A 23374-nucleotide genomic window follows, 5' to 3' on the forward strand; every position below is an offset into this window, starting at 1 on the left:
TGTCATTGCAATATGTCGCACCCGCAACGTTATGCGGGCACTTAACTAGTTTCATAATTATATTAACTTACAATTTACATATATCAACAAACACCTTAAAATAAAATAAAAAAACTTCAGATGTTTATTCAATAGAGATTTTGACACACAATAAACGATTTCAATCACAAAATACCTTCAAAGCAGTTTATTACTAGGTTACTACGAAGTACAAAAATGACATTCTCAAACTCCTTTAGTTTATTACTGAAAAAATTGATACGTATTGTTAATATATATGTAATAAAGAAATATTTAAATATATATAATTAAATAAAAAAAATTGGTTTTAAATAATATCAACTATTTTTTATTGAAAAATAATAGTCCCAACTTCACCCTTGGTTGGTAACGGTACAAACTAAAGGGTGTATTACGGTCTGCGACTAACAAAGTTAAATATCCGTTAGTCTAATGCTTATGTGGCACGCCTAATTGTCAATAAAAATCTATGTGGTAAGTATTGCATGACAATAATCATCTGTTTCTTTTTAAGAAAATTGGTTTTAAATAATCTCAACTATGCTGTAATGATAAATAATAGTTCCGAAAAGGTGTATTTTTTTTTCCAACGGTCCGCTAGGCATGCCACATAAGCAGCAAACTAACGAAGTTAACTATCCGTTAGTCGCGGACCATTGAGAAAAAATACACCTTTAGTTGGTACTGCCACCAGCCAAATATGAAATTGAGACTGCTATTTGCCAATAAAAACATAATTAAAATTATTTAAAACCAATTTTCGTAATTAAAATAGTTTTGACTCTAAAGATTTAAAAAAAATAATACATATTAGTTGACATGCCCTTCAAGTTAGTTTAGGTGCTGCTTGTTTTTTCATAGATAAAATGTTTGCAGTCTGCGGACCATATCTGCATAAATCTGTAAAAGAATAGGTTGATCAAACTTTTGCAGTCTGCAAGAAGAAAATTGTTTGTTTTTTAATGTCTGTAAATTGTTAAAGTAAATTGTTAGTGGTGTACAAACTGTGGTAGTGGGTGGTGGGGGTGCTGGATGGTGATAGTGGTAGTGGTGGGTGGTGGTCGAAGACGGTGGTGGGTGGTGGACGGTGGTGGTAGACGGTGGTGGCGGCGGACGGTAGACTCATTACAAAATACCATATTAAGTTTAGCTTTTTATTTATTATTATTTTTTTAACAACATTCAAATCTATTCATAATAATACTATACTAATGTACTACTAATGTCCATCATGTGACTTGGAGTCTTGGACCATGAACCTCTAAAAACAAAAGAAAACTCCTTATAACAAGACACCATCGATTGGAAGATATGACCTAATTTGATACAGTATTAACTTTAGTTACATTCTTATATTAGTGGCTCTCTCATATCTTCCAAAAGCACATTATACCATCTTATGTATACAAACTAGTATTTATCACCCCGCGCGTTGCGGCGGAACCGATCATACGTGAAGATGTTAAAACACTATTGGTGCGTTAACTCAAACAATTTCATGTATACTTGTTTAACTTGTTCTCTTTGTTTGTTTTTAAGTTTTAGATAGTTTAAGGAAGCTAAAGATAGTTCAGGGGTCAAAGTTATTAGTGTAAAGTTATTGGCAATTCAATCTGTGAACCTGAAACTATCATTCCTCCAACTATACGTCACAACATATAGATAAAACTATACTATGCCATTCTAGTTATGCAATAAAGCTTGTCTGCTTCTTTCAATTATTTATTTCATAACATCAAAAATGTTGTAATTTGTAGTTTGAAATTAAATCTCCATTGGATTACTTCCATAAAAAGTTAAAAACCACTTCTATACTTAAATTTCACACTGCAAATCCGGGCTTGAGCCAAACTTTGGCCCATTTAAATTATCGCACACGAGCTCGATCCAAGGCTAGCCTAAGATCGCTTTTAAATTTCCTCAAAACACAAAGAAGAACAAAAACGTATATTAATTAATTAATAAATAATTAACAAATCATCAAGCTGCCACCGGTATGCGAATGATGCACAATTTTTTTTCGTATTGGTGGAGTCGTTGCTGATTAAGTTCAAACTTTGAAAAAAAAAACTCGAAACAGGCCAAACTCAAGCTCTCGTAAGTCAAAATCAACCGAGCTTGAGCCTAGTCGAGCCCGAGCGGAAGGTTTACACCCTACCTCTTGTTTTTAAATTAAAATTACTTTTTACCCCAACAACCCTAGACTCCAAGTTCATATAACATGTGGTGATATACCATCATGCAATCGTTTCTCTCTCTCAATCTCTCTTCCGTTCATCCATAATCATCATCTGCCATTACAAAACGCAATCGCTTGATTGATTTTGCCGTTATTAATTCACAAACATGAACAGAAAATCAATTCCTGTGAGTCTTTCCATTCTTCTACGTAAAAATTTAATCTCTCAGTTTCATTCTAATTTAACCTAATGGCTGTGTTGCATGTGTTTATGAAGAAAAATTATCGTAGGATTCGGATTCGACGTCGTCCTGAGGGCCGGATCTGCGTGGTGTTTGATGTTCAATAGAGTTAAATTATTAATTTGTTATTTGATTTGCGATTGAGGCAAATGGAGAAGAAGAAGTATCCAGTGGGAGCACAGTATTATGAGCTGTATGAGGAGGTTGGGCAAGGTGTCAGCGCCTCGGTTTTTCGAGCCAAGTGCATCCAGAACAATGACATTGTTGCTATTAAAGTTCTCGATTTTGAACGTGGCAGCATCGATTTGGTAAATTCAGTTAGTTCCTTGTTATTATGGGAGATGTTAAACACGGACACATTATCCAGACACCACTGAATGCTTCATACGGCCGTGTGGTTGTATGACATGGGAAAAATGGTCATACGGGCTATATGAGTAGAATCATACAAGTGTAGTATCATTTACAAGTGTAGTATTATTGACAGAATATGACTACGCCCCGTATGACCATTTTCATCCTATCATACATACTGGTATGATGAAGTCAGATGGTGTGCCTATAGTAGTCTCTATTATTGGGTGGGGTTTGCCAAATCATACGGTTCGTATGATATGTACCTATTATGAAATGCAATTAGTTAAAATGAAAGTAACCTTATTTAAAACCAAGATATGATGTATATATGTGTGAACCCTCGGGTGGGCAAAAGTGAAATTGCACTAATTTTGAAGTTATTTTACTAATCTCGTGAAAATAACGTTAAAAGTGACGGACGGTTAATCAGGCATCATGTAGTGGCGTTGATAGCCGAAAGACAAGAGTACATGCACCGATCAGCCGGTGTCCCGATGATTGAGTGCTATGTGCCTTATGTCCAAGGCTTGATGCAAAACTACTATCGAGCCGGGGGTCTCACCGAAAGCAGCCTCTCTATCCTTATAGGGTAGAGGTAAGACTGTCTACATTTTACCCTCCTCAGACCCTACCATAGCTTTGCTATTGGTGGGATATACTGAGTACGATGATGATGATATAAAGGATCCAAGAACAAGGAAAAACAGAACCTCATAGTGGCTTTATTTTATTATATGCCATCCATATCCCAATTCCATTCATTCAAGCCTATGGAACTTAAGGAATACTATAAAAAAAGTGATGGAAAATTATTCATATTTAATAAAAAAATGAATAAAATAAGTAAATAAAACGCCTGTAGTGACTAGGATGAATATCTCATATTGGAAAAGTAGCATTTCGCATGGTCAATCTTCACGAACCCAAATAACTCAATTCTGTTGGCACATATACAACATGTATGACCGTTTTCTCTCAATCATATGACTCGTATGAGGAGACATGGCCCTAGTGTACATACTTGATTTGACATAATAAAGCTCATGTGATGTAATAGTCAAACTAGTGTACATATTTGAGGGTGGTGTCTCTTTAGCATCACACTTTGATAGAACTATAGATTGCAAGTTTACTTGAATCATTTGGTAGTAGCTACTTAGTTTATTTCATCTCGTTGCGATAAGTTGAAAGAAGTTATACATTAGGCTTTTCGACTATATTAACATGAAGTTTATTAAATGAGAGAATACTTTGAACTTTGTAGAGTTATTTTCATGTTGATAATCAAATATCTACTCAATGAAATTATCTACGTCCTATTTTATGATCAATGATTAAAGATTAAGAAAAAATTCTGGTAAATGAGTCATGAAAAGCCATAATTCGTTGCTATAGGTTTCAATTTCAGTCCGACTTGGATAGTTTTTTGAATTATGTATCCGTTCACTTTCAGATTAAAGTATTTCGTGAGTTATATCAGGTTGCCTTATGATTTTGTAGGAACCAATTTATGTTTGATTGATAAACATTAGTTGTATCATTGCTCATTTGTTACTATGTTATCAGAACAATATATCACGCGAAGCTCAGACAATGTTCCTGGTTGATCATTCAAATGTTCTCAAATCACATTGTTCGTTTGTTAATGACCATGATGTATGGTTTGTCATGCCTTATATGCCTGGTGGTTCTTGCCTCCATATTTTGAAGTCTGCACATCCTGAGGGTTTTGAGGAACTTGTTATTGCAACTATACTACGCGAGGTATTAAAGGCACTCGTGTATCTTCATGACCATGGTATCATTCATCGCGATGTAAAAGTGAGTTTCTTTTTTCTATTTAAATCCAAGTGTCTTAAGAGTCCTGCAATTCTTGGATCAACCTTTCATCCATTATTTATCGAAGATGATCGGTTAAAGGGTTGCAAGCATGTTTGTTTTCCACGCGCATCACTATGCTATTTAATTTTAAATTTGAAACCACTTCTACTTTGCATAGAGGTTTAAACCGTGTTTTCATGTGCATTTTTTTGGCTGTTTAAATAGGCTGGAAATATTCTTATCTGTGAGCGAGGTTCAATCAAGCTGGGAGATCTTGGTGTTTCTGCTTGCCTGTTTAATTCTGGTGATAGACAACGCACGAGGAATACATTTGTTGGAACACCACGCTGGTATATAATTTTATTTATACTTGCATAAATACTATATGCGAACACCTTTTAATTAATAACGGATGACCGTGTATATGCATGCCTTTATCTGGATTTATACTTGCCGCGGCCTTACATTTTTATAGGATGGCACCTGAGGTTATGGAACAACTGCATGGCTATGATTTCAAGTTAGTGATTTTCTTTATGTTTCATCAATTCAAGGCCCAAATAGTGTAAACTTTAATATATATTCATTAACAACTTTGCAGGGCTGATATTTGGTCTTTTGGCATAACAGCTCTGGAGCTTGCTCATGGTCATGCTCCTTTCTCAAAATATCCTTCAATGAAGGTGCATCCATCTTTTACTTACATGTGAAACAGATCGAGATAAAATTTTTAGAGAAAGTTGATTAATTTCTCACTGAGCTATTTCATAAGGTGCCCTATTTTATGAGTTTTAATTTGGCATCGTTGTCAAATTTTCGAAATTAGAAACTATAAACTGAATACTGTAATAATTAACTGGTTATGGCCTCGTAACTCAATAATTATGTCAATAAATGGTTTACGCAACGGAAGATGATCTGACTCATCCTTCCGTTAACTGGTTATGGGCCTCTTAACTCAACTCCTTGCCCAAATTATGCTCATTTGAAGTTTGGCCCATTTTTGCCATGTTTCCTCTTGTCCATCTGGTCCAAATAAGAGTGTGTCAACTCTTAGATCAACTCATCATCAGATTGATTGGTTTTATATTCATAAGTAAGTAATCAAAACTTCAATGACTTTTGAAATGATAGGTTTTGCTCATGACGTTGCAAAACGCACCTCCTGGTCTTGATTATGAGAGGGACAAGAAGTTTTCTAAGGTAATCTAATAGGCGGAGTGTAATTTTAATTTACCACTTAATGATCGATCATATTGCCTGATATAGCGTTGTTTGCTATATGTTCAAGTCTTTTAAGCAGATGATTGCAAGTTGCTTGGTTTAAGATCCTTCGAAACGTCCTACTTCAAAGAAGCTACTTAAGCATTCCTTTTTCAAACAAGCTAGATCCAATGAGTTTATTGCACGCAAGCTTTTGGAAGGCATGCCATCACTTGGCGATGGCCTTGAGGCATTGAAGGTTCCTTTATTCTAATTATTATTGTTGTTGTTATCATAATCATCATTATCATTATTATCATCATTGAGCCTCACTAAAGTTGATGATGATGAATTGATGATCGGGATCATTATGAGTTTATAGAAAAAGGAAGAATATATGTTATTTTCATCTTCACTATAATTGATCTGTTGGTATAATAGAAAAAGGAAGAATATATGCTCGTGCAAAAGAAAATACCAGATGGACAAAAGGAAGAAATGTCACAGGTATGGTTAGGGCTGTAAACAAACGGTTCATGAATTTTCATGTTTCTGTTTGTTCGTTAAGGAAATGAAGTTGCTCGTGTGCGTTCGTTAACTTTTTGAACAGACACAAACGGACACAAACGAAGACAAACAAACACAAATGAATATAAACGGACATATTACCCAATAACGAGCACTGTACTTTCTTTTTTGGGAGTGCTTGAAAGAAGTTTTGGAACTGATTCTTAGTTTATTTGTCACATTTATTACTGTTTGATGTTTGGAAAAACATATTACACGTCTAACTTCTAAAGGGCTGTTTGATGTGGTTTTGTGATTATTAGTTTCTACTCCCCTAATGATGTTTTAATTTGTAAAACTTGTTTCTAGAATGAATACAAAAGAGGGATTAGCAGTTGGGACTTTGACATTGAAGATTTGAAAGCTTAGGCTTCCTTGGTATTGTGCTTTATACTAATGTCCTAAAATTAGGTCCTTATATATCAATGGCAATATTGACTATCTGTTGTTTAACTTAAATAAAAACTGAAATAACCATTCTAATTAATTTGAGTTCATCAATAATGCAATTTCGTTTATGTAACAAGATTCCGGATGAAGAATGTATAACTGACAAAGATCAGTTAGGGAACTCGGTTTCCAACAATGCTACAGATTTGGTATGTTAATAACCTTCATATACATATATATTTATATATATATTTGATTTATTATTAATAATAATAATAATAATAATACCATTCTTTTTTTTCTTGTTTCTTTTTGCTTTTATAACTAATTTTGAACTTATTGCAGGATCTGCTCCAGCTGTCAACTCTACTGCAACATCCTCTGTGTATGTTAACTTCAGTTTAATACACCAATACACCATTTTATACATTACCATGCTATATATGTTTTGCATTATATGAAGTTCTAAAATACATTTGCATATATATCTTGAAACTTATATATATATGTATTATATTTATATTATTATCTTCTTCAATTATTAGACCTTAAATTTTCAGAGGCAAATTTGAGAGTTCTACCAATGGAGAGACAAGTTTGCACAACTAATCTTCCCAGAATGAAAATTGCAATACTGGTGTAACAGTAAATAGTGATGAACAAGATGAGAAATCAAAGTGCCAAGTTATTCAACAGAAAGGGCGTTTTAAAGTTACTTCTGAGGATCCCGAAACAGACAAGGTAAGTTTTTTTTAAGATCGCCATGTGCGTTTAGATTGTAATTACCAAATATTATTATTATTGTTGTTGTTGTTGTTGTTGTTATTATTATTATTATTGTAGGTAGCTTCATCCACTTCACCGCCAAAGAACCCGAACATGCAGGTATCAGTATACCCTGCTTGCTTATTCATCTAAAAGCATATATGAAATTTGAATTTTCATCCTTTATGTATGAGGTAACTTGCCCTTTAACTTCGAAAGGTAAAAGAAAGTGTTGCTAAAGGTTATATGTTGTCACACTTTATGTCCTTTCAACTAATTGTGCTAACTTCTTTTGTTTGCTTTTTTTAAACCAAGGCAAACTTGAAACTTTTAAAAACTAACATAAAAAGTTAACACCATTTAGTGGAAATGAAGAAAAGTGTTTCAACTTATGAACTTCAGAGACATTTGATGTCTTAACTAGATGTTGATGGGCATGATTTGCAAGTTACCCCATACATCAACGACAGAAACTGTAATTTATGCTTTTATTTATTTTGGTAAAGTGTATGTGCATAGACCCATGGCAAAATGGACTTGTGGGGTTTAACAGGTCGAAATGTGGTGAGCGAGTTGGGTTGGTCCAAAACACTTGTTTTCCAATATTTCAAATTCAACTTGTGAATAATTAGTATGTCACAAAAGTTTAATTGCTTCAATAAAAGTTGTTGGTACAATGGTTTAGGAGATTTTATACCCAGACCCTTCATGTGAAACTGGTGTCCATGTGTACGGACATGTTGGGTAAAAGGTCAAAAGGGGTTATTTGTGGCACGGGTCAAAACGTGTCGGATCAGGTTGTGTTGATCCAAACACTTGGTCCAAAATATTATGTCTCCAAAAATATTTAGCATGCCAAATACGATGGCAAAAGTTATACTTTCCGATAATATTTTCTTCAATAACAATTTACGAGATTTTATGCATTAAAAAGTACAATTTGGAAAATATTAAAAATACAATTTGAGCCTTTCTGCCCGTTTGACCCTTTGACACATCACATCCGCAGCTGCATTTTGTTAACTGAATCGACCCGCTTATATTTAGATAGGCCAAATTGCCACCTCCTTGTAACACAATATTACATGACATTATTTGTAATTACCTACCCTTCGTACTAGGTTCGGGTCGGAACAGGATGATTAGGAAAAACGGGTTCAAATTTGGTTTGGGTCAAATGTGGTCTCACCAAAATAGGTTCAGCTCAGAACCGGTCAACCAAAAAAGGTTCGATTTGTTTACCAAAATGTGTAATTAGATCTTGTTTGAATAATAAATGCAAGCAATCAGATGGATCATATAATGTCCAGTTTTCTTATTTTCAAATCGGCCCATTTGACGTCTGATAAATATTAGCCCATATTTATAGCTTTTGGGTTAGCATTGCTGAGCTTATTAGAAAGAAGTTGAAATGATGCATCGATCTTCGTCTTGCTTTTTTTACATTTTTATTTTTATTTTATTTCTTCTATACCGCGTGCAGGTAATAATTGAACATGTACCTGCCCCTCAATTGTCTCAAGTGGATGCTACTTCTGTAACACAAAATCAAACCACCCATCTCCAAAGGGTATTTGTCAGTTTAACAAGTGTTTATTGTTTTTTTTTTCTTTTTCTTTTTTTAAAACATAATAATAATAATAATAATAATAATAATAATAGTTTACTATTGCCTCTTATAGAATGACATTTCAAGTTCTGCAATGCAACTCTCTACAGGTGAGGCTACAGATCGGGGTATAACTATCTTTATAATTATACTTTGTTACACCAATGGGCATGGACGGGTTGGGCAACGGGCCAAACATACACGGGTCAAGAGGGGATTTTTTTTTTTGGTTGCACGGGTGGAAAAGGTCGGGTTAGGTTGATCTAGGAACACTTATCGTCCAAATTTGTAAAACTTTATATAAGCAATTTGTTTGTCTATAATAATTTATAAGTTTATATATTAAAATTACCCGTTGGGAGGCTTTCCTGTTTGACCCTTTTTTTGTTTTGGATTGACCGGTTATGGTTAGAGTTAAACATAACCGAATCAACCCATTTATAAGTAAATTGATCAAAATTGCTACGATTGTTACTCATATATGTTTTTGTCTTCAGCCGACAGCAGCATAGACGTGGAATGCACAGCAGCCAACATCGCTAAACTAGAAAAATTTGCGGTATGAATCTGTCCCGGTCAATCAACTTTCCAAGTTTATAGCTAGATTAGCAGATCACAAAAAATTATAATAAAATCATCAGTCAACTTAATACCACTTCTTGTAGCATTATAATTCTAGACACTGTATTATAGGTATGAAGTAATGAAACAAATCATGTCTTTGGGAGTAAGTAGCACTTCCAGTTAATAGATGACTGCCTTTGTTGACAAATATGAGAACTTTATGCATTACTTAATGGCCATTAATCCGGAAGTACATGGTGTGTCAAAACGGGCGGGTTTTAGTACGATCAACTGAAAACGTACTTTCAATTTTTTTTTATATATATAACTATTTTGTTAAATATGAGTACAGAAACTAGAATAAATAACAGACTACTTAGGAGGTTGTATATTGTAAAAACAAGCCATTTGACTCCTTTTGTTTTCTTTTCTTTTTAATTATATTTTACCTAAAGAATGGGTTGTAAACGAACCAAACGTACACGAATGATGGCTGTTTGTTTTTGTTCATTTAAGTTAACCAGAAGGAACAAAGGAATGAACGCGAACACTTAAACGTTGGTTCGTTAAAAAATATGCTTGTTTACGTTTGTTTATTAAATTGATTAAAGCACATGAAAATATATATAAATTATTTTTAAAAATAGCCTATATAACTATTGAAAAAAAAAGTAGTTTTTAAAAGTGCTGGTTTTGACAAAGATTAATAATATAAGAAATAATTGAAAAAAATTTGTTTAAAAGTGGTTTTCACGTTAAAAGTGGTTTTACTGGGAGTCCTCCACTATGTACACACAAAGGGGAGGGTCCTATGCGAAAGGTATATTTTTGTGAGAACATAAAAAACATTTTTTTTTCCAATTTAAAAAAAAATAATAATAAATGTAACAAAATGGTTGAAATGCAATTCATTCATCTTTTAACATTCTAAAAAGTATATAAACTAAGTTTGTTTATTTATAGATACTACACATTTGTAGACACATAACCTACATATGTGTGGGTAAAATTTAAATATGAAAAAAAACATATAAACAATAATTTTATGGTTTCTTTATCTACATAACATAGACGTTTGTATATAATAAGTTTATAAAAATATAAACCACTGATAGAAAAAAATTAAGTGACTTAGGTTTTTTATTTTTGTTCTTACAATAAATAAATATACGGGGTAGGTTTATTTTGGAACCACAAAAAAGTTGTGAACCAGGAAACCATGTGTTTTACATGTAAAAAAAATATTTTTACATGTAAAAACTAAAAACTCATATTTGCATAATTTTTTAAGAGGTTTTGCATATAGAAGCCGTCTTAATAAAAATGAATCATGTTCGCTAAAGAAACATAAAATGGTCGAACCAAAGAGATAAAACTTGATTACAGTTTTTGTTAATATATTATTATCTTTTATTTGCAGCTAGAGGCAACTGATGATAAAGAAAAAGAACTACTTGTGATAACTGATATACATAGAAGGTACTAGACACCAGTTCATAAACACCCTTTGGTAATTCAAAGGATAATTCGTGGGAATTCAAAGGAATTGGAATTAAAATCCCATTACATGGCGTATTTGTTTCGTTGGAATTGGAATCTTAATTCCATTTTGGTGTATTCGGTTGCCAAAGAATTGGAATTCAATTCCTTCAAATAAAGGAATTCCAAATCATTCCAAAATGTGGAGGAATTCAAGTAAATTCATAGGAATCTTTGATAGGTAGACGTTTCGGGTGTGTTCGTGTTCGGTTCGTCGTCTGGGTCAGCTCAATTTGACTCCATTCTCGAGTTTTTTTTTTTTACTTTTTTTTTTATTTTTGGTTTATATTTTGAGTTATGAAGTTTTTATTATTATTTTTAAATATTTTTTTGAGGGGTTTTTTATTTTAATAGAAAACCCCCTAAAAATAATTAAAAAAATCATAACGCAAAATATAAATAAAAAACAAAAATTATAAAAAAAAACTAAATTTTTTTCCGTCGTTATCCTTGTTAAAAAAACTCGAGAAATGAGTCAAACGAACACATCAAGAATGGAATTGGATTTCAATTCCTTCCAATTGCAATTTCTATTGGAATGTTCAGATTCTAAATCCAATTCTTTCCAATTCCAAATCCTATGCAAATTTCAATTCTAATTCCATTTCATTATGTGAAACGAAACATGGATTTTATTCTATTTGTTCCAAACTCAAACCGCTAACTATATGCTAGGGCGTGTCGTCTCATAAATTCCCAACCCTACTTCAAATGGGTCAAAAAGGATAAAATTACCAAAATAGCCATTTTTGACCTTTTAATTGGACAAAATGGCCCATACATTTTTATTTACTCGAATATGATTTAACTTTTTGTTTTTAAGTAAAAAGATGGCTCCGGGTGCAAATCTGATGCTCCATAATTTTGTTTATTTTTATAATTGTATCAGTTAATTTTATATGTAAAAAAATAAATTAAAATTTTTATTTATAATTTTTATTTTAATTTCTTATTATGTTTTTTTAGTGATTATTTTTAATTATATTGGCAAACCAATTTAAAATACACAGTTAATAGTAATATTTTAATTTTACAAATAATGTTTTTTTTATTATTTATTTTTTTTTCAAATAATATATTTATATTAAGACGCTTATTATTCATTTTTTTTATTTTACAAATAACGTTTCATTATTAGTTATTTTTATATTATCAGTTTGGCAAGAGAGAAAGAATTACACGGACATTCGAGGTCCCACCCATAGTTACCTAATTTGTGGTTCGCTCCGGTACGGGTACGTGGTTCGGGTACGCAATTCGCTAAGGCTAACGTATTCGGTACGGAAGGGGGTAGGCTCATTTCGGTACGAACCGGTACGGTGTACAATGAAGTTCGGTTCGATGTACCCAAATAAAAAAGTACCTATTCATAATTTGTATATATATAATGTTAATTTAATACTTTTATGCATAAAGTTATAAGTTTAAGGATCAAATATAAATTAGTGAAAATATTGGAGATAAATTGCTAAAATAACAAACTAATTTTTTACTTTTTAATAGCTTTTATGTAAGAGTTTATAAATTTCAGAGACTAAATGTAAAGAATGTTAATATTAAATTATCTAAAACCCTAAAATACTAAAACAGATGTTCAAGCCGTCGCTCTTTCTCTTCTTCTTCTTCTTCTTCTTCTTCTTCAGTTACACTTTTTTAACATTTAACCCTAGAAATGTCCATTAAACTCGAATTTCTGGACCTAACTCGCCATAATCGTACCCCTTAATTGAATTTCAGGACTTAATTCGCAGAACCAACAATGATCGGATCGAATTGAAATTGGATTTGGAACACCCATTTTGATAGATTGGAGCCGCGTACCGGAACGATTTGGAACAACGAATTCGATTGTTTGCTACGGTGTACCGGAGCGATGCGGAACGTAGAGAATTCCGATTGGCTACATCGCGATCCAATTCGCAATTCGCAGGTACTTGAGCGAATTTGGTAACTATGGACTCCCACCATTAGTTAATTGTTTCACCTAAATGATAAACTTGTTTTCCAATATTTAATTAGTTATGTAGTTATGAATTTATAGGATAAAGTTTGATATCATAGGATTAAGATAATAAATGTGAGCAACTACATATATCTCTCATGTCCAGTGTTGTAGCAGTCGCTTCGCTTGTAGCTAGTTAGGCGGTGTTTAGCGATTACTCGGAGATTAATTGAGATTAACTAGAGATTAATTGGAATTAACTGTGATTAATCGATGATTAATATGGATTTTACAACCATACTTATATGTGCAATTGTGCTTGAGAATTTACCCCAACTAATTAAACCTCTACTTGTCCTTCACTTTATATTCGAACATGCTACACTTCTATAACTATGAAAAAAACATACTCCCTCCATCCTATTAAAAGTGTCCATATTTCCTTTTTTATTTGTCTCATTACAAATGTCTATTTTCAAAATTTATTAGCCAATTTCCAAGTTTACCCTTAAGCACACACAACTAGCATTAATAAACAATATGGTGTACCCATTTTCCAAGGGCATTATTGTCATTTGGTTAGCAAAAAAGGTAATTATTCAATCCACCTTAAACTTTGTGTTTTTCAAACTAAGACACTTTGACTGGGATGGAGGGAGTACATCTCTATAGCCAAATCGTGAAAATATCTACATCGTAATTTGTAATAGTTCCATCGTAACAGCGCACAAAGTAACAAACACAAAATTGGCTTCATTATTAGAAATCAAGTTATTGAATATTTGGAATAAATCATGAAATTTGAAACTCCCCCTTATCCAATAAAACCCTAAAATGCCTAATTATAAACCAAAATCACCAACACGGTAGTTAACTACAATGCTTAACTTACTGTATCTGAAAACTATTTCCACACTCATTTTTTAAAAGTTTCTCCTTTCACCAGGTGAGGAAGCTACTGTCAGGATATATTCGATTTATTCTAAACCAGTTTAGGTTAGATTGTGGTTGAACACGCGAACACGTTTAGCTAAACAAGTTGGGTTATATTCGGGTTGACCTTCTAAGTTTTATACTTCATTTTTCTAGATTAATTATGTCACAACTTAAATTAATAAGGTGTTTTATGACGTAGTTTAAAAGATAAAGAGAATGTAGTTCAAGCATAATTATTTCATATAAATTTGTACTTTTGGTTATAAATTTGTAAATTTAGAGCACTTATAAAAAGCTAAGATAACTCACGTAATGTTTGGTTCATGTGTTTGACACCATCTTAGGGTTTGTGTCAAATTTCCCTTTCGTATTGGGTTCAACCCCCGACACAACTTGGTTAACACCCTAGCTACTATACTTAGATATGTTTGTTCCTCGAGATATAGATACGTAGAGGCGGTGGCCCCCCTACCTAAACGGTATGCTAATCATTGCTTGTGTATTATGTATGTATATATATGGCCTCATTTGTGCTCCAAGAACACAAATGAAAAGCTTTTGAAGCCTTAAAAGAATATAGCAAGTTAAGAAAGAAAAGTTGTTTCAAAGAATTTCTTTTAAGTTCAAATCTTTCTAGAGAATGGATACCCAAAAAGAAAATAGAATGGCTTGTTCTCCAGGGAATATGGGAGCTCCATTATTTGGTTGGCCATGGCATAATTTGGACAGTTACAAGATATACGTTTTCCGTTTTTAATGGCTAATATTATTAAAAAAAACTAGCATACTTATTCAGCTTACGCTAAAAACTCACTCAACCTTTGGTATGTTTTTGAAAAATAACCTTTTACTCCTTAAACGGGTCAAGAATTGTTAAATATATCCTCCATATAGATAATGATTATGTTACTAGCAAACGTTTTAAAAGAACTCACAAATACGTGTGTTTTAAACAAATTTAGAAACTTTAATATCAAAATCGAGTTGGAGAACTTTTAGTAAAAAATCGTAATGTCTCTTTTCTTGATTTTCCTAATTTGTTTATTCTTGGAAAGTTTTTAGTGTTAAAATGGTTTTGTGAATCAGTACATCTTGTTTGGGCCACTTCTTGTTGGTTTCATTTATTCAAGAATTTATGAAAAGAGCCAAAGTGAGTATGGTTGGTGTATGCATATTCTAATATTGTCTTCACTAAGAGGCCTTGTGCACCAGCTATGGAGTTCACTTAATGGTATGTTTTTTATTAATCGAAATCATCGATTATCTCAAAAGGGCGTTGATTTCAATCAAATCGACAACGAATGGCACTGGTAATTTCTCTTCACTCTTCTTGTTTGTTGTGTTTAGTTCAAGGCATTTGAACACGTGTTTTATTAATAATGATCACATTATCTGACTCTTTGGGGGTCATATAATAAGTTTTGCTAATAGGGATACATAACGGGATAACTTCTTAGAGTTGAAGCTTTTTATATCATATAGTTAAAATAAAGATTAAATGCTTATCTTTTATGGGCTTGTGATGGAAATATATGGGTTAATTTTTTCTCATTGATCACAGGGACAATTTCATCATACTTCAGGCACTTGTAGCTTCAATAATCTTATTGATCAATCCTTCAATGACCAATCTTCCTGTTTGGAAAACAAATGGGATTATTTATTGTATTATTCTCCATATTGGGCTTTCAGAACCTCTATACTATTGGCTTCATGGATTGTTACATTCATCATACTTCTTCCAACAATACCATTGGCTGCATCATAGTTCTCAAGTCAACCATCCATTTACAGGTAAAAAACAGATCAATAAATTGGCACTCATGTAATATATTTATTGACCCATAAAAATCGGATATAATGCATCTATAATAATTGCTAGCTAACCATTTCTTGAACCTTTGAATCATTTATGGTGCAGCTGGACATGCAACATATTTGGAGCAATTATTTATGTGTCTAATTATCGGAGTCCCGATAATTGGGACTACTTTAATTGGACATAGTTCGGTCTTCATGTTCTATGGTTATGTTTTGGTCTTCGATTCCCTTAGATGCATGGGGCATAGTAATGTGGAAGTTGTTTCTCATCATATTTTTGATACCGCACCTATACTCAGATACATTATTTACACGCCAACGTAAGTTATGTCATTTAAGTAGGGCTTAGTGCCTAAACATAGGTAACCAACTTGGGTTTGATATCCACTTTGAGAAGTAGTTTAGCCCTCATAGCAATTAAATTCTCAAAAAAGAAAAGTTGACAATGAGTTATTACTTTCTATGTTTCATTCTTTAGATACCATTTTATACATCATCAAGACATGAAGACCAATTTTTGCCTCTTTATGCCTCTTTTTGATGTTTTGGGGTAGACCATTAATGAGAATTCTTGGGCTCTCCATAGAGAAATAAGCTCAAATGAAGGTTAATATCCTTTCTTCAGGCAGAGTTATGTCTTCTATATTCAATTTGAAGGGATTGGAATATCCCAATGACCGGTCTTGTGTGTGTATTGAGACTCGAGATAGAAGAAACATAGAATTATACAGGTGTGATTGATTAAACAAATGCGAGTTTTACATGTATTTATAGGCATACAAACTAACGGTACGTACTATCGTTAACTACCAACATGGTTAGTTTAATCGCCAAATAACTACCACTTGACTAACTATAACCACCATACCTACAAGATAACTTATAACACAAATAATAACAATAAATCTTATGGTACAACTAGGACCTGATTATTCCAACACAATTAGGGTATATGATTTATAGGAAAGACTGTCTCAATTGGCAACATTTTATAAATTCAACTAATTATCAGATACAAATTTGTCTTGTTAATTTGCAGGCAAGAAAGCTAAAGCACCAGAATTTGTGTTTCTTGCGCATGTTATTGATGTCATGTCATCAATGCATGCCCCATTTATTTATAGATCACTAAGCTCGTGGCCATTTATCACAACACTTATTTTCTTCTTATGTTGGCCTATGGCTTTCTTGGTTATGCTGATCATGTGGGCTAAATCCAAGACTTTTTTGGGCTGGTTCTACCATCTTAGAGGAAAATTGCTTCAAATTTGGATTGTGCCAAGACATGGTTTCATGGTACCTTACCCAATTAGTCCATTTAGTGTTCATTTTTCATGGCATTTGATAACAACTAATATTGTATTTTACTACTGACGTCTTTAATACATTGTACGTAGTATGTTTTACCATTCGCGAAAGACAGTATAAATAATCAAATTGAAGAAGCTATATGTATGGCTGATTGGATTGGGGTCAAGGTTCTTAGTCTTGCTGCCTTGAACAAGGTGCATATATATAAACTACCTTTCTCAAATTATTTTGGAAGATGGCAGAACTAGAGGTGGTTATTGAATAGAATTCCAATTAGAAATTCGGTTCGAATAAAGTTACGATTCTAATTACGGGAAACTCGAAATCGGTTTAGGGTAATTAAAGTCTGATTTGAATAATGAACACCTTGTTACACCCCTAGGCAAAACGTAGCTTTTTTATATAGACACTGTTATATATTAAATATTGCATGTTTTGCTAATTATTATAATTTTATGTTATGTTAAAAGTACTATAAAAATATATCTAAGTTAGCTCATGTTCGCCAAAAATAATCTTAGATTGCACATGATTTACATTTTTCTTTACCGAACGCACATTCTCTAGTTTACATATACTATAATCCTAAAATCTATATCTATACTCCTACCATAATCCTCGTAATTCAAAGCCACTTGTCACACTCCTACCGTAATCCTCATAATTCAAAGCCAACTAAACTCTAAAACCATTCATTATCATTAATTTAAATATTACTTTGAAGGAAAAAAAAATAACTAAGAAAATACTTAAATCGTTTTATACACTTATGTATAATGACTTCTTTTAATAATATGTATGATAAGTTTATTGTTTTTTGTATTTTGCTTACTTAGTAAATACTTTATTATTTTTTTTCATCAACACATGTGCAGTACACATGTCTTAAGCTAGTTAATAGATAAGCACTTGCATGATTTATATTAAGACCAAAGGAAGGGAACATTGGATTTTGATCCTATAATGGAATTTGGACCCACCAGTTTTGTCTAAACTAGTGGCCCATTAAGACCTTTCCAAAGTAGATCTTTTTTTCCAAGAATTGACACAAATTAGTTACGGTATTACACACAAATTGACACAATAAGCAGCATTATAAACTAAACATAAACTTAAACCTTGTTGGTAAAAATTGTTTTTGTCTTACAGAATGAAGGTTTGAACGGCGGTGGGAAACTTTTCGTGACGAAACTTCCTGATCTTAAAGTTCGTATAGTCCATGGAAACACACTGACTGCAGCAGTAACTCTTAATGAGATTCCCGTAGATGCTAAGGAGGTGTTCCTAACAGGAGCTACATCTAAAATTGGAAGAGCTATTGCCCTTTATTTAGCTCGTCGTAAAGTTAAAGTCTTGGTATGTTCCAGATTAGAAAAACTAATGTTTATTGTTAATGTAATTCAACTCATTTAGAGCCAAATAATAAAAAAGTTAGAAAATGAAGAAATGAATACTGTATGTCTACTTTCATTACTTTCATGTGACAATTCTAGCCACTTATAAATGAGTTGCCTTTGGAAATGTTTAGTTAAATAGGTTAAAACTAAGCATGCCAAACAAATCTAAAGCTCATATTCTATTTTTAATTAATGCATAGCATTTATTAGGAAAAAAAAAGTTAATAGATTAACTAATAGCGCATATCTTACTAATATATTAAAGTAAGATGATTCTCTCCATATGTTCTTATTCTAGCCTATTCATATAGGATTCCATGTAATTACATTTCCATATCAATAATTTTCACATATTCTCAATTATTTTTAATCCACTAAATTAAAATCAGCATTCCAATTTAATTCAATTAATTCTACAATTAAATCTATTTATTCAAATTAATGCAATTAACTCCATGATTAAGTCTATTTATTCCAATTAATAACCACCTTATCAAATTCTTTTTAAGTTTCTGTTTAATTTAAATCTATTTATTCAAATTAATGCAATTAACTCCATGATTAAGTCTACTTATTTCAATTAATAACCACATTGTCAATGATTTAATTTGCCCTTGAGGAAAGAAGAAGAGCCGGTGAATAGTGATCAAACCGAATGTTCTTTAAATTTTATTTATTTATTAAGAAATGACATGAAAAATGCTATAAAAATATAGATATCTCTGAAAATTATTTATAAAAAACGCTCTAAAAGAAAAAAGAAAAAAACGTTCTTTAGAACAATTAGGAACATTTAAAAAAATAATAAAGTTGTTTACAAAGAGATTTTCGAAAACTTAATGTGATACAGTTTAAAACTGGTATGTATTTGCAAACTTAGTTTTCAATTAATATTATAAAATCTTTTACTAATATGTGTTTTTTATTTTTTTTCAGGTCTAATGATTCATTTATGTTATATTATTTCTTATTCATTGCATTGTTTATTTATAAAGTATTTTCTTTTTGTATTATAGACATAGTTTAACATCTTTTGTAACATCTGAGGGTGAAAAACTTATGTCAAATATTTGTGTTGACTGAATGCGTAGTTTATATTTTATATTGTTTGTTGATATGTTTTTCACCAGTGTGTAACACGGGTTATTATCCTAGTTGTATACTATTTAAATATATCTCATTATTAACCTATAGTAATTAACACACTAGTTACTAATGATATATTTAATCCCGATTCGTTAAAGATAAAACTGAGGGTGGCTAGGTCGATCTCAAGGGGAGGATAAGGAAGAGATCAAATTCAAATTTATTAAGTTTTTTTTATGTTTATCTTTTATTAGTTTCCTAATTTGTAGTCAAATAGTTTTACTATTTTCCTATATCTAGTCAAGTTAGGATTGTTACCCTATAAATACTTGAAGTTTTTTATTAATAATAAGAGAAGAGAGTTGAAGTTTAGTTTTTTTGAAAGTTAAAACTTTCGTGCCTTCCTTCCATTATTCCGTTATTCCATCACAACATCATCATCATCATCATCATCGTACTCAGTATATCCCACCAATAGCAAAGCTATGGTAGGGTCTGAGGAGGGTAAGATGTAGGCAGCCTTACCTCTACCCCATAGGGATAGAGAGGCTGCTTCCGGTGAGACCCCCGGCTCGATAGTAGTTTTGCATCAAGCCTTGGACATAAGGCACATAGCACTCAATCATCGGGACACCGGCTGATCGGTGCATGTACCCTTATCTTTCAGCTATCAACGCCACTACATGATGCCTGATTAACCGTCCGTCACTTTTAACGTTATTTTCACGAGATTAGTAAAATAACGTCAAAATTAGTGCAATTTCACTTTTGCCCACCCGAGGGTTCACACATATATACATCATATGTGCGCACCGCAAGCAGGGCTAATTCCATCACAACATTTATATTATTATTTAATACCCACTTGCAATTCACTTTAATCAAACCCAGTTTCTACTCAGGCGATTAAATCCCGTTTTCGTATTCACGCTTCAATAAGCACAGCTTATTAATTCCAATTTATCTCCAATAATTGGTATCAAGAGCGTAGGCGATCTACGATCTTTGGGAAGTTCAAGAACGGTGTGGGGCGACTAACCACATCAAATCGGAAACTCGAAGACCGGGTATTATGGCGGATGAAAGACCGGTTGTGCAACCAAGGGAACCAAGTTCAACTTCATTGCAATGTCCGAAGTTAACAAAAACAAACTACAACACGTGGGTTGTAATTATGGAATCAATCCTTGATGCTCAAGGATTATGGGAGGTGGTGAACGGAGAAGCCGTAGATGACAGAAAGAACAAGATGGCTAGGGCTATTATTTTACAAGCCTTACCGGAAAACGTGTTGATGCAAGTTGCAAGAACCCATGATGCTCAGGAGATTTGGGAATCACTACGGGTAAGATTTTTTGGGGCTGATCGTGTGCAACAAGCTCACTTACGATCATTAAAACGAGATTTTAATCAATTGAAGATGGGTGAAAAAGAATCCATTGAAGACTTTGCCGGGAAGATAACAGAATACGCCTCGCAATTTGATATCTTGGGTAGTCCGATGGAAGATCATGAACTCGTGAAAAAACTGCTTGATAGCGTTCCGGATCGTTTTATTACTATTGTAGCAACTATCAAACAGTGGGCCGATCTTAACACTATGGTGTTTGAAGATTGTATAGCAAGGTTAAAGGCTTTTGAAGAGAGGATCAAAGGCAAGGAAGCAATGGCCGAGATGGGAAAATTATTGTATGCCAAAAACGATAATCAAGGAAAAAAGGACACCGGAAAAATTATGCCCGGGTCGTGGCTCCTCAGGTTATGACCAACAGGGCCGTGGAAGAGGCCATGGTCGAGGTTCGAGTAGAGGACGGGGTCGGTTCAATGAGAACTATGATAACCGAAGAGACGGTAACCAACCGAACATGAACAACCAAGGCAGAAACGGCAATCAAGGTAATTATCAAAATAATCAAAATCAAGGTAGAGATAAAAGCGGTGTTCGGTGTTATAATTGTAATGTTTTGGGCCACTTTGCGTGGGAATATCCGAGACCACCGACTCAAGAAGCAAATCTGAACCAAGCCGAGGCCAGGTCACCAACTCTTATGATGGCCTCAGTTGAAGTTGATAAAGAACAAGTTATGTTGAACGAGGAGAAGGTTCATCCAATCCGTTATGCAAATGACTCGGTAAGCGATTCAATTTGATATTTAGCTAATGGCGCATCTAATCACATGACCGGGTGTGAAGCCCACTTTGCCCAAATTGATTATCGAGTGAGCGGTTTGGTGAAATTTGGAGACGGGTCAAAAGTGAATATTAAAGGGAGAGGTTCCATTATTTTCGATTGCAAGAATGGTGAGCAGCGGGTTATGAATGACGTCTATTACATACCCGACTTATGTAGCAACATATTGAGCATCGGTCAGTTAACCGAAGAAGGGTGTAAGGTTTGGATAGAAAACGACCACTTGTGGCTATACGAGTAAGGAGATCGCTTGCTAATGAGAGTCCAGAGAAGTCCAAACCGTCTTTATAAGATCGAGCTTAGAATTGGAACCCCGGTATGTCTTTTAGCTTCCATTAAAAACCAAGGATGGCCATGGCACGCTAGACTTGGTCATGTTAATTTTGAAACATTAACTAATATGAAGTCTAAAAATATGGTACGTGATGATATTCAAACTTTGCATGGTGAGCATGTTTGCAATGCATGTATGCTTGGCAAACATAGTAGAAACCCGTTTCCTAACCACGTTTCGTGCCACGAGACCATTCGAGTTGGTTCACACCGATTTATGTGGACCAATCTCACCTCCTACTTTGGGAGGAAACCGGTATTTTATGCTTCTTGTAGATGATCATACGAGGTACATGTGGGTTTATACTATTAAAAATAAGAATGATGCGTTGGGCATTTTCAAAAAGTTTAAACAGGAAGTAGAGTTAGAGCATTCGCTAAAGGTTAAAGCTCTAAGAAGCGATCGAGGTGGCGAGTTTCTCAACAAACTTTTTACCAAATATTATGATCAAGACGGAGTAAAAAGAATGTTTACGGCTCCTTACTCTCCTCAACAAACGGTGTAGTCGAAAGGCGAAATCGAATAGTCCTAAATGCAACAAGAAGTATGATGAAAGCTATGGACCTTCCACAAAACTTATGGGGAGAAACAGTGAGACACTCAGTTTACGTGTTAAATCGAGTACCTACTAAAGCATTGAAGACGGTAACCCCCTATGAAGCCTTGAAGGGCCGAAAGCCTAACATAACACACTTACGAGTGTTTGGGTGCTTAACGTACATGAAGATACCCACCGCCAACCTCCAAAAATTAGATGACCGAAGCATGGAGGTTGTACATCTCGGAACCGAATCGGGATCAAAAGCTTACAGATTGTACGACCCGGCTCAAAACCGTATTTATGTGATCCGAGATGTCCGTTTTGAAGAAAGTCAAAAGTTTGACTGGTCTCGACATACCGACTCGTGTCAAGTCGGAACCGGACCTGAGTGGGTTGAATTTATAATCGAGCCGGTCCAAGAAGAAGTTCAACAAGAAATTCCAGTCGAAAACGAAGACCCAACAGACCTTAACGGGCCTGAATTTGATGACCAACCAGAAGGAAATCCCGAACCTGAGTTGCGAAGAACTGGTCGTCAATCGGTCCCTCCTAAAAGGT

At 33.6% G+C, this 23374-nt stretch overlaps 2 pseudogenes; both read left to right on the forward strand.

The window, feature by feature from the left end:
• Positions 1-2529: 2529 nt before the first annotated feature.
• On the forward strand, positions 2530-7185 carry LOC143581765 (uncharacterized; annotated as a pseudogene).
• LOC143581766 (very-long-chain aldehyde decarbonylase CER3-like) lies at positions 7139-21515 on the forward strand (annotated as a pseudogene).
• Positions 21516-23374: the final 1859 nt, after the last annotated feature.

This window comes from Bidens hawaiensis, unplaced genomic scaffold (assembly GCF_021521415.1).
Source record: "Bidens hawaiensis isolate Kalapana, Puna unplaced genomic scaffold, B.hawaiensis_p1.1 tig00031174_1, whole genome shotgun sequence".
NCBI classification, from domain to species: Eukaryota; Viridiplantae; Streptophyta; class Magnoliopsida; order Asterales; family Asteraceae; genus Bidens; species Bidens hawaiensis.